We start from the raw sequence: 11,655 nt of genomic DNA, 5'->3' as shown, positions 1-11,655 counted from the left end.
TTAGAGAAGCACAGACATCTTGTAGAATTATAAGGCTGGAATTAGTTCTAGAAGCAAGGACAGAAATGTCCATGGAGAAATTTGATTGATAGATTTTTTAAACTCAGACCGTTCCCTCAGCAAGTACGAAGGTGAAAGGTGAATGGGGTTTTGTGCATTATTTGCTCCTTACTTAAGAAGCTGGAACCACTGTCCTGACCACAGTTATTGGATCTGTTCAAGAAGATCTGGCTGTCCTTCATCAGAAAAGTAATTTTGGACATTTGCTAAAAGCTGCAAACTGGTTTAGACAAGTCTTGAAAATTACAACTGCCTCAGCCTCTCTGTAGTTTCTTTGTTTAAATCTTCCAAGGATGGCATCCATGAGATCAGCAAGTCTACAATCTATTGATAAACACAGCAGGGTCACTAATGTCCAGTTTACAACACTAAGACAGGTGAGACTTAGAGAGGTGAACAGCAGGTAAAGAGTTTTTTTTAGGCAATTCAGACAAGTTGAGTGAGTGGGCGAATGCATAGCAGATGAAGTATAAACATGAAGTTGTCCATTTTGATGGAAAAAGAGAATGGCTCAGTATTACTTGAATGACGGTGGATTGGGAAATGTTGACATACAGTTCGGTTTTGGGAGCCGTTGTACACCAGTCACATAAAGTGTGGAGCCAGCTATGATGGCAAATGGTCTTGTAGGTTTTCACTGTAAAAGGATTTGAATAGAGGAGCAAGGCAAGTCTTGCTGCAGTTATACAGGACCTTGGCGAGACCACACCTGGAATATTGCATGCAATTTCCATCTCCTTATCTGAACAAAGATACACTTGCCATAGAGGGAGTGCAGCAAAAGTTCAGCAGACTAATTAGTGGGATGGCAGGTTTGTCGTAAGAGGAGAGATTAGGTCGACTGGGCCTGTATTCATTGGAATTTAGAAGGAATTTAATTGAAACATAGAAATTTCTGACAGGTCTGGACAACCTGTTTCCCTTGGCTGGGGTTCAGAATAATGGGACACGGTCTCCAGAGAGGAGATAGGATTGAGATAAGCAGGAATATCTTCACTCAGAGGGTGGCGAATCTGGGGAATTCTCTTTCACAGAAGGCTGTCATCTCTAAATCATTGAATATACTTAAGAAGCCGATAGGTTTCTGGAGACTGAAGGTGACAAGGGGTATGGGGAGAGAGAGGGAGTATGCTGTTTAGACAGAGAATCAGCCATGATCATACTGAATGGTGGAGCAAATTCAATGGGTTGCATGGCCTACTCCTACTCCTACATTCTGTGCTGAGCAGAGATAATAGCTTTATAATTCAGTAAAAGAAATGTATCAGGAACTGGAAAGAGGTCTGCAATTTTTCAGGTCGCTGCCGTCCAACTATAAAACCTATCTGGTTTCTTCCAACAATACTCTGGTGTTTCTGGATATGTAGTAATCCCATTGAGTTACAGGACCTTGACACTAGTTGGATACCAGATGGCCTGGAAGCTGCTACATCACATTTATTTTAGATTTATTGGTAATGCCACCATGAGATATCTAGAGATTAAGTAGATTCATCCGCAGGAAGCAAGATACCATCTTGAACCATGGCTGTTGTGCCTGTCTGAAATTCACAGATCACAACTACCAGAAAATGTAACAAAACATGAGTAATTACAAGGGAACAGATGGGATAAAAATGTGCTGAAGCAAAGCTTGCATCAGTAAGAGTGTTTAAGATCATTGTATGCTTTATGCTTATGCCCTCAGAAGTAGGATTATCTCAGAAGTGGGGCTACCAAGTATCCTACTGCAAAAACAATCTGTGAGGTCAGGCTTCATTTCCACATAATTATGACTCAAATAGTGTAATATTCTCATGGCGTAATATTAATTATTGAATTATCTCAGTGTTCCCTAGTGCCTGTGCTCTTTCCAGGATTCACATGAAGAGCTGGATTTTGCCAAGAATGTCAAGCCCCCATGCTTGTATCATTTCTGGGTGCTGAGATTGCTTGATCTATTGTGCAACGGTCATTGGACTTCTGCAAGGAGTGATCAATTATTGGTTCAACTTTGCAATATGGGTCTAAGAAGAGTCAATAGGCTTAATCAAATGGCAAGAGCGAATTGTTGTGGGTCCCATTTAAAAGGGACCAGTTGGTGACCAGTGTGGGTCATGTGTTCTATGATTCATCAATACCTTCTTACAATTTATAGATCATGCTAGAGGTAATGAGAGCTAAGAGGAACATTATATTCTTGGAGAGCAGCAGGAGGAGGCCAGGCAGCCAAATTAAACAGCAGGCATGTGAGTGATCAGCAAACATATCATGGATATCAGAACATGGGAACTATGCAGGAAGTGATTCAATGACCTTTTGAGATTTGGTAAGCTTACTGAGATTGCTGTGATCTCAGGTGTGTCCAGAAACTTTCAAAAATAAATTTGAACTTCCACTTAACAACTTATAAAATTGCTCCTTTTAAACTAAAACTTTTAATCAACAAGAGATAAACAAAGCAAGTACTGCTATTTGAACACAATATTGCATAAACACTTAGCCTTTGCAAGTGAAAGTTTCAACATAACACTTTCCAATCCACTTGTATTTCCATCAAGAATTCCACTGTACAGGATCTTCAGTTCTCATAATCGCTCTTTTACTTTTACCAAACCAAGATGTACAGCGGCTCTCAGGAAGTCACTTTAATTCTCCTCAATGTTGTGTTATTCCCTGAAATATGAGACTTCTGGGGTCACTAGGCAAAGCCTCAATAACCTTCCATGCATCAAGCATGGGTGTCACTGCATTCTCGTTTAGTTCTATTTTACTCATACATGGCAACAATTTACTGTTATTCTTTTTAGGGTGGTTTCAGTTTCTCAGACCCTGTTTTTCCATTTATCTCACATTTGAAAATTCATTCTTCCATCGAGAAGTTATATTTCTGGTTCCTCAGCATGATGGTCATGGGAGATGGTTCCCTGATTGTAAAAATTACATCCCTGTTTTCAGAGGTCCATAGCCAACATGAGTCGATTTGAAGGGCTCAATTTTCATGTGGCATTGATCGCATTCTATTGATGTTACTCCCAGTCTGTGCATGGACAGCAAAGACTCTACTCTAGCTTTCAGAGGGAACAGGTGTGTCTGTAGCAGTTCCCGAAGGTCCGAGTCATTATGCCTCACCAATTGGAGTTGTACTTACTGATATCAATGAACCGTGTTGTCCAAGGACAGTGCCTCTTACATAGATTGGTGCATCCTCTAATATTTGGGTGACACAGCAAAGCACAAAAGGACAAGCTTAGACAGAGATGCTGTGATCATCCAGATAAGCACAAACTGTGTGCGCTAAGAGAGCAAACGAGTAACCCTGAGATGTAGCCTGGTCCAACCTGTGAGCCTGGTGCCAGTCCCAAGGCACACAGCGCCCTGGCTGCTGCATTCCAACAAAAGGTGTCAAAACTCTCCAAAGTGCATCACTGAGCTAGAGAAGTGAACTCAGTGTAAGTCAGAAATGTGCCATGATGTTGTAGTGATGCTGGCACGTGTTGGATGCCAGCATCTGCGATATGGGGTTCATGTGACGACTGCCTTGGAATGTACTCTGAAACATTGGTGCCAGGTTTCTAAGATGGAAGCCTGGTGGAGTTCGCAGTGAGCTAGAGTTGCCAGATACCTGCTCAGACTTCCATGTTAGAAATTTTCAGCTTTAATTTCTACCCAGTTGGTGACAGAATAGAGCTTGCATATTAGTGAGATGACATTAAGAAGGAATGTGGGTGATACGGAGTGATAATCCATGCTAATAGGTCACTCACTCACTGGAAATCACACCTTGACATCTGGGACTTAGTTGGAAAATGCCACTTGTTGGTCTTGAAGCTAAGAAAAGCCTTGATCAATGATATGTGCAATTCTTCCAAATCCCTCTCCATATCCCATGTTGCTAGGCCCTGGGAAAAAGCTGCTCAGTGTCTTTTGGTCTGTCTTCTTCCTTTCTTGAATAAAAATGTTTTATTTGCTATTTTTTTCAATTTACTGGGACCTTTACAGAACCTGAGGAATTTTGGAAGATCATAACACATGCCTCTATTGTCTTTGTACCCAAATCATTTAAGGCCCTAGGATGCATGTCATCTGTCACGATGGACTTGTCAGACTTTAGATGTAATCATTTTCCCAGCATCTTTTCCCTTGTGATGGTCATTGTGCTAATTCCTCCCTCCCTTTCATATGTTGATTTTCATACCTCTTCGTGAAGATTTCTAAGTCCAATGAGGAGACAGATACAAAATATCAGTTCAACACCTGCACTATTTCCTTGTTTTCCATTATCAATTCTCTAGAGGACCTGTACGAGACTGTGTAACTCTTTTCCTATTTATATAATTGTAGAAACACTCTCTATCTGTTCTATATTACCTGCTAGTTTTCTCTCAAACTATAATGTCTTCCTATGAACTGCTTTTAAGTCTTTCTTGTTGTCTAAGGTAATGATTCTGAAGGCGTTAATGCTCATGTTTTATACAGTTGTGGATGGGGGACAAGGCTCCATCAGAGAAGTAATGGACCAAAAACAATGTCTACAAAGAGCCTCTACAAAGAGTACCTGAGAGATAAAAGATCCTCCAGTGAAGAAATCACCCACAGATCACAACCATGAGCAACAAACCTCAAGTAACTGACTTCCCATTCTTCTAAAAAACAAATCTGGGAAAAGTGTGAAGTATTCAGGCCATTTGCTTTTGTGATGTCGAAGAATTGCCCAGTGTTGGGGTGGTGGTAAATGTAATACATGCTTGTATACCGTTAAAAATCACCCAACACCAGGTTCTGGTCCAACAGGTTTATTTGGAAGCACTAGCTTTCGGAGCACTGCTCCTTCATCAGCAACCACTTGATTAGATTAGATTAGATTACATTACATTACAGTGTGGAAACAGGCCCTTCGGCCCACCAAGTCCACACCGACCCGCCGAAGCGCAACCCACCCATACCCCTACATTTACCCCTTACCTAACACTATGGGCAATTTAGCATGGCCAATTCACCTGACCTGCACATCTATGGACGGTGGGAGGAAACCGGAGCACCCGGAGGAAACCCACGCAGACACGGGGAGAACGTGCAAACTCCACACAGTCAGTCGCCTGAGGCAGGAATTGAACCCGGGTCTCAGGCACTGTGAGGCAGCAGTGCTAACCACTGTGCCACCATGCCACCCACGATGGAGTGGTTCTTCGAAAGTTAGTGCTTCCAAATAAACCTGTTGGACTATAACCTGGTGTTGTGTGATTTTTAACTTTGTCCATCCCAGTCCAACACCGGCTCCTCCAAATCTTGATTGTATAACAGGTTAGCTGTGAAGAAAAAGCTTGGAGGGTATCAAGAATGAAGACAAATTCAGGGATATCAATCTTAGGACCTGATTGCATATGCCTCCCTTTTTTCTGACAAAGGTGGAAAGAATATTTCAAACTATCCTTTTATTTTAGCAAAAAGTCATAAAAAGAAAAATAAAGAGGACAGGCCCATGGATAATTGTTAACTTAAGTTCTCAGTCAGGAGATTGTGGGACAGGACATTAGCCAATATCCATTGCCTTGAGCACCAATTAGAAATGGACCACGTGACCCTTAAACCAATTAACAATGACCCTTACCCAGTCGAGACCAATCAGAATACAATGATGTAATTAATCATGCTATGGGTTGTAGCTTGGATCAAAGGTAATAAGCAACAGTTTTCAGTAACCAGGGCGCAAAAGTAGTTTGAAAGTGAACTTAGTGCCACCCATATAGGAAGCAAAGGGCTCTCATGTCATTCAAGATAGACCAGAGAGTGATTGCACCCTACACTGAACCAAAATGCAAGAGATACAGTGTTCCCATAAATCACTGCCCTGCTTCTATCAGTCTTCTTTTTAGTTTTTGCAGCAGAGAGCGGTGGGAGCTGGGCAGAAGTGAAGTCGGAGCGCAAAGCCGGTCGGGAAGGTAAGTGATTGTTATTTGAGTGAAGAAGGAACCTGAGACACTACACGTGTAGTGTCTCCCACCCTCCCTCCTCCTCTAACCTAAAAAAAAGGGTAAACTACTTAGTGTTCTTGTTTTGGAGACTAAGTGTAGAGTTATGACAGCGCAGGCAGTGGAATGTTCCTCCTGCAGGATGTTTGAGGTAGGGGTGACCACCGATGCTCCTGCTAACTTCATCTGCAGGAAGTGCAGCCATCTCCAGCTCCTCACAGACCGCGTTAGGGAACTGGAGCTGGAGTTGGATGAACTGAGAATTATTCAAGAGGCTGAGAGGGTGATAGATAGAAGCTACAGGGACATAGTTACGCCAGAGAACAGAGGTAGCTGGGTAACAGTTAGAGGTGGGAAGGGGAGGAAGCAGGCAGTGCAGGGAATCCCCTGTGGTTGTTCCCCTCAACAGTAAGTATACTGCTTTGGATACTGTTGGGGGGGACGGCCTAGCAGGAGTAAGCTGCAGTGACCGGGTCTCTGGCACGAGGTCTGGCTCTGAGGCTCAGAAGGGAAAGGGGGAGAGGAGGAGAGCGCTAGTTATAGGAGACTCTATAGTTAGAAGGATGGACAGGCGGTTCTGTGGACATGGGCGAGACACTTGGTTGGTTTGTTGCCTCCCAGGTGCCAGGGTCCGAGACGTCTCGAACCGTGTCTTCAGCATCCTTAAGGGGGAGGGTGTGCAGCCAGAAGTCGGGTGGACATTGGCACCAACAACATAGGTTGGAAGAGGGGTGGGGAGGTCATTCAGGAGCTCAGGGAGTTAGGCTGGAAGCTAAAAGCTAGGACGGACAGAGTCGCCATCTCTGGGTTGTTGCCGGTGCCACGTGACAGTGAGGCAAGGAATAGGGAGAGAGTGCAGTTGAACACGTGGCTGCAAGGATGGTGTAGGAGGGAGGGCTTCAGGTATTTGGACAATTGGACTGCATTCTGGGGAAGGTGGGACCTGTACAAGCAGGACGGGTTGCACCTGAACCAGAAGGGCACCAATATCCTGGGAGGTAGGTTTGCTAGCACTCTTCGGGGGGGGGGGGGGGGGTTAAACTAATTTGGCAGGGGGTTGGGATCCAGACTTGTAGTCCAGCAAGTAGGCTAGCTGTTTGTCAGGATGTCCAAGAATGTAGGGAGGCTGTGGAGAAGGTAGCACTGACAGGGAATACTTGCGGACACAGAGATGGGATAAAGTGTGTATACTTCAACACAAGGAGTATCAGAAATAAGGTTGGTGAACTTAAGGCGTGGATTGGGACTTGGGACTACATGGTTGTGGCCATCACGGAAACGTGGATAGAAGAGGGACAGGAATGGTTGTTGGAGGTTCCTGGTAACAGATGTTTCAGTAAGATTAGGGAGGGTGGTAAAAAAGAAGGGGGTGTGGCGTTGCTAATTAGAAATGGTATAATGGCTGCAGAAAGGCAGTTCGAGGGGGATCTGCCTTTGGAGGTAGTATGGCCTGAAGTCAGAAATAGGAAAGGAGCAGTCACCTTGTTGGGTGTTTACTATAGGCGCCCAAAAGCAGCAGAGATGTGGAGAAACAGATTGGGAAACAGATTTTGGAAAGGTGCAGAAGCCACAGGGTAGTAGTCATGGGCGATTTCAACTTCCCAAATATTGATTGGAAGCTCTTTAGATCAAGTAGATTGGACGGAGCGGTGTTTGTGCAGTGTGTCCAGGAAGCTTTTCTAACTCAGTATGTAGATTGTCCGACCAGAGGGGAGGCCATATTGGATTTGGTACTTGGTAACGAACCAGGACAAGTGATGGGCTTGTTAGTGGGTGAGCATTTTGGTGATGGTGACCACAATTTTGTGACTTTCACCTTGGTTATGGAGAGAGATAGGTGCGTGCAACAGGGTAGGTTTTACAATTGGGGGAAGGGTAAATACGATGCTGCAAGACAGGATCTGAGGAGCATACGTTGGGAGCATAGGCTGTCAGTGAAGGATGTCATTGAAATGTGGAACATTTTCAAGGAACAGATACGACGTGTCCTTGATATGTATGTACCTGTCAGGCAGGAAAGAGATGGTCATGTGAAGGAACCTTGGTTGACGAGGGAGATTGAATGTCGAGTAAAGAGGAAGAAGGAGGCTTTCATAAGGCTGAGGAAACAAGGTTCAGACAGAGCATTGGAGGGATACAGGATATCCAGGAGGGAGCTGAAGAAAGGGATTGGGAGAGCTAAGAGAGGGCATGAAAAATCTTTGGTGGGTAGGATCAAGGATAACCCCAAGGCCTTTTATGTGTGTGTGAGAAACATGAGAATGACGAGAATGAGGGTAGGTCCGATCAAGGACAGTAATGGGAGACTGTGTATTGAGTCGGAAGAGATAGGAGAGGTCTTGAATGAGTGCTTTTCTTCAGTATTTACAAATGAGAGGGACCGTATTGTTGAAGAGGAGAGTATGAAACGGACTGGTAAGCTAGAGGAGATACTTGTTAGGAAGGAAGATGTGTTGGGCATTTTGAAAAACTTGAGGATAGACAAGTCCCCCGGGCCTGACGGGATATATCCTACGATTATGTGGGAAGCAAGAGAGGAAATTGCAGAGCCGTTGGCAATGATCTTTTCGTCTTCACTGTCAACAGGGGTGGTACCAGGGGACTGGAGAGTGGCGAATGTTGTGCCCCTGTTCAAAAAAGGAATAGGGATAACCCCGGGAATTACAGGCCAGTTAGTCTTACTTCAGTGGTAGGCAAAGTAATGGAAAGGTTACTGAGGGATAGGATTTATGAGTATCTGGAAAGACACTGCTTGATTAGGGACAGCCAGCACAGATTTGTGAGGGGTAGATCTTGCCTTACAAGTCTTATTGAATTCTTTGAGGAGGTGACCAAGCATGTGGATGAGGGTAGAGCAGTGGATGTAGTGTACATGGATTTTAGTAAGGCATTTGATAAGGTTCCCCATGGTAGGCTTATGCGGAAAGTCAGGAGGCATGGGATAGTGGGAAATTTGGCCAGTTGGATAGAGAACTGGCTAACCGGTCGAAGCCAGAGAGTTGTGGTAGATGGTAAATATTCAGCCTGGAGCCCAGTTACAAGTGGAGTTCCGCAGGAATCAGTTCTGGGTCCTCTGCTGTTTGTAATTTTTATTAATGACTTGGAAGAGGGAGTCGAAGGCTGGGTCAGTAAATTTGCAGACGATACGAAGATTGGTGGAGTTGTGGATAGTGAGGAGGGCTTTTGTCGGCTGCAAAGGGACTTAGATATGATGCAGAGCTGTGCTGAGGAGTGGCAGATGGAGTTCAACCCTGTCAAGTGTGAGGTTGTCCATTTTGGAAGGACAAATAAGAATGCGGAATACAGGGTTAACGGTAGGGTTCTTAGTAAGGTGGAGGAGCAGAGGGATCTTGGGGTCTATGTTCATAGATCTTTGAAAGTTGCCACTCAGGTGGATAGAGCTTGTAAGAAGCCTATTGTGTATTAGCGTTCATTAGCAGAGGGATTGAATTCAAGAGTCGTGAGGTGATGTTGCAGCTGTGCAGGACCTTGGTAAGGCCACATTTGGAGTACTGTGTGCAGTTCTGGTCGCCTCACTTTAGGAAAGATGTGGAAGCTTTGGAGAGGGTGCAGAAGAGATTTACCATGATGTTGCCTGGAATGGAGAATAGGTCGTACGAGGATAGGTTGAGAGTGCTAGGCCTTTTCTCATTGGAACGGCGAAGGATGAGGGTGACTTGATAGAGGTTTATAAGATGGTCAGGGGAATAGATAGAGTAGACAGTCAGAGACTTTTTCCCCGGGTACAACAGAGTGTTACAAGGGGACATAAATTTAAGGTGAAAGGTGGAAGGTAGAGGGGGGATGTCAGGGGTAGGTTCTTTACCCAGAGAGTGGTGGGGGCATGGAATGCGCTGCCTGTGGTAGTGGCAGAGTCAGAATCATTGGTGACCTTTAAGCGGCAATTGGATAGGTACATGGATAGGTGCTTAAGCTAGGACAAATGTTTGGCACAACATCGTGGGCTGAAGGGCCTGTTCTGTGCTGTATTGTTCTATGTTCTATGTTCTTTATAACCTAAGTAATATTATGTTACTCCACGAGACTGTCTCCTATTGCATTGTTCATTGAAGTCTCAAATGAACAAATAACATTGGGATTTGAGTTTACAATGTGACCAATGGAGCTTACAAGACATAAAGTTGCTATAATCCTGGATGACCATATGTCTGCTCTCTCATTCGACACAGGTGACCGATGGGGGATTTAACATGAGGATCACCGCTCAGAAGCCAAATGGCAAGATTGAGAAGGCAGGAACTTCATGGTGGCCTCTGGCAAAGAAATTGAACCTGCGTTAGTGGCCCATGCATCACAATCCAGTCATCTAGCCATCTGAGTGAACCGTGATGCAGTTCTGTAAAATGTGTCATCCATGTTAGGTAGTAGGAAAACCTCAACATGTAATTTAACCAGCACTTTTGAAAATGTTAGAATCCTCACTGATTCTTCATTATGTTTATTTTTATCCTTTTTATCAATTTCAAAATGTGAGTTGGAAACCACTTATGGACTTTGTGACAGCTTATGGTTAATAGAAAATAGCAGATCAAACAAGCTTTGTATATTTGTGAGGTCATATCTGAATGCTAATTGCAGGCCGAACCTTGATTAAAAGGGTTCCAACAGACACACTGATCCTGTGAAGAGCACGAGATTAAACAGATAGCAGAAGTTGGTTATTAATGAGATTAATACCTGGGATTGGTTCTATCAAGTCTGGAAGAGGCCATATGTTCAAGCACAGGGCAGGTATTGAACGGTAATTGAGGTCTCGCAAAGAGATGATCAGTCTATCAGGGCAGAACAAAAATAAAGTTATTTTTGAACTGTGTTTTCTGAGAGAAGGTTCTGGGCTGCTGTGAAGACAGCATGAAGATTTGAGAGCCCCCGGCCTAATCTGATATACCAGCTTCTGGAAACCCAAAGACTAGAAAGCTGAGTTAGAAATATTGCTGTCAGTACCTGGGTGAACTGAGAAGGTGACCCTGATCAATGTTTCAGAAAAGCAGCCAAGGAGTCAACATTTATTCTTGTGAAACAATGGATAATGAAAACCATTTAAGTAATCTGCCTAATTTTGTTTTTTCTTAATTTATCCCTTAACTGCTTGTTAAAAACAAATGTTTTGGGCTTAAAGCACAGACATTAATCAGCTTGCTATGTTGTTTAATTTTCTCTCCATTATTGTGTATCTAATAAATACTTATGCCTTTTGCTGAAGATATAAAACCAGTGCCTGGAAATTATTCACAAAGTCTGGGATTTGTTATTCAAAAGTCTGGTTAGGAACCATTATAGTGAACATTTGGAAGTCTTTCAAAAGTTTAATTTTACGGTGTTGTGAATACAGCGGTCACAAGGCTGATTTGGTTCAGCTGCCTGTCTGCTCACTCTTATTGTCATCAATACCCAAACCAGTTTACAAGTGTTAATAGATTGTGTAGACAATTGCCAAGAGGAAAGCAGGATTTCTATATATTCTTACCATTATGGATATGGCAATTTAATTTCTGGAGGGTATTCTTTTAAGGATCATTACATCTAAAGTTGCAGTACAAAAATTGAACTCCTTTGTTTGTTCGTGACGAACTTCCAATTGAGATACAATCCGCTTGGGATTCTAACTCTTATCTAAAGTCTT

General features: G+C 43.5%; 1 long non-coding RNA gene across 1 annotated transcript; it reads left to right on the top strand.

Annotated features, from left to right (window-relative positions):
* The first annotated feature begins 4,529 nt into the window (after positions 1-4,529).
* LOC148149924 (uncharacterized) lies at positions 4,530-11,223 on the top strand. The gene is made up of 3 exons (XR_015757104.1): positions 4,530-4,665; positions 5,916-5,981; positions 10,202-11,223. It is a non-coding gene; the product is annotated as an uncharacterized LOC148149924 (long non-coding RNA).
* The last annotated feature ends 432 nt before the right edge of the window (positions 11,224-11,655 follow it).

Source organism: Chiloscyllium plagiosum, unplaced genomic scaffold, assembly GCF_037043375.1.
Source record: "Chiloscyllium plagiosum isolate Xiang-an unplaced genomic scaffold, Cpla_swu_hap1 HiC_scaffold_5, whole genome shotgun sequence".
Lineage (NCBI taxonomy): Eukaryota > Metazoa > Chordata > Chondrichthyes > Orectolobiformes > Hemiscylliidae > Chiloscyllium > Chiloscyllium plagiosum.
The sequence above is the reverse complement of the archived record's forward strand: the minus strand, read 5'-3'. Positions and strand labels throughout refer to the sequence as shown.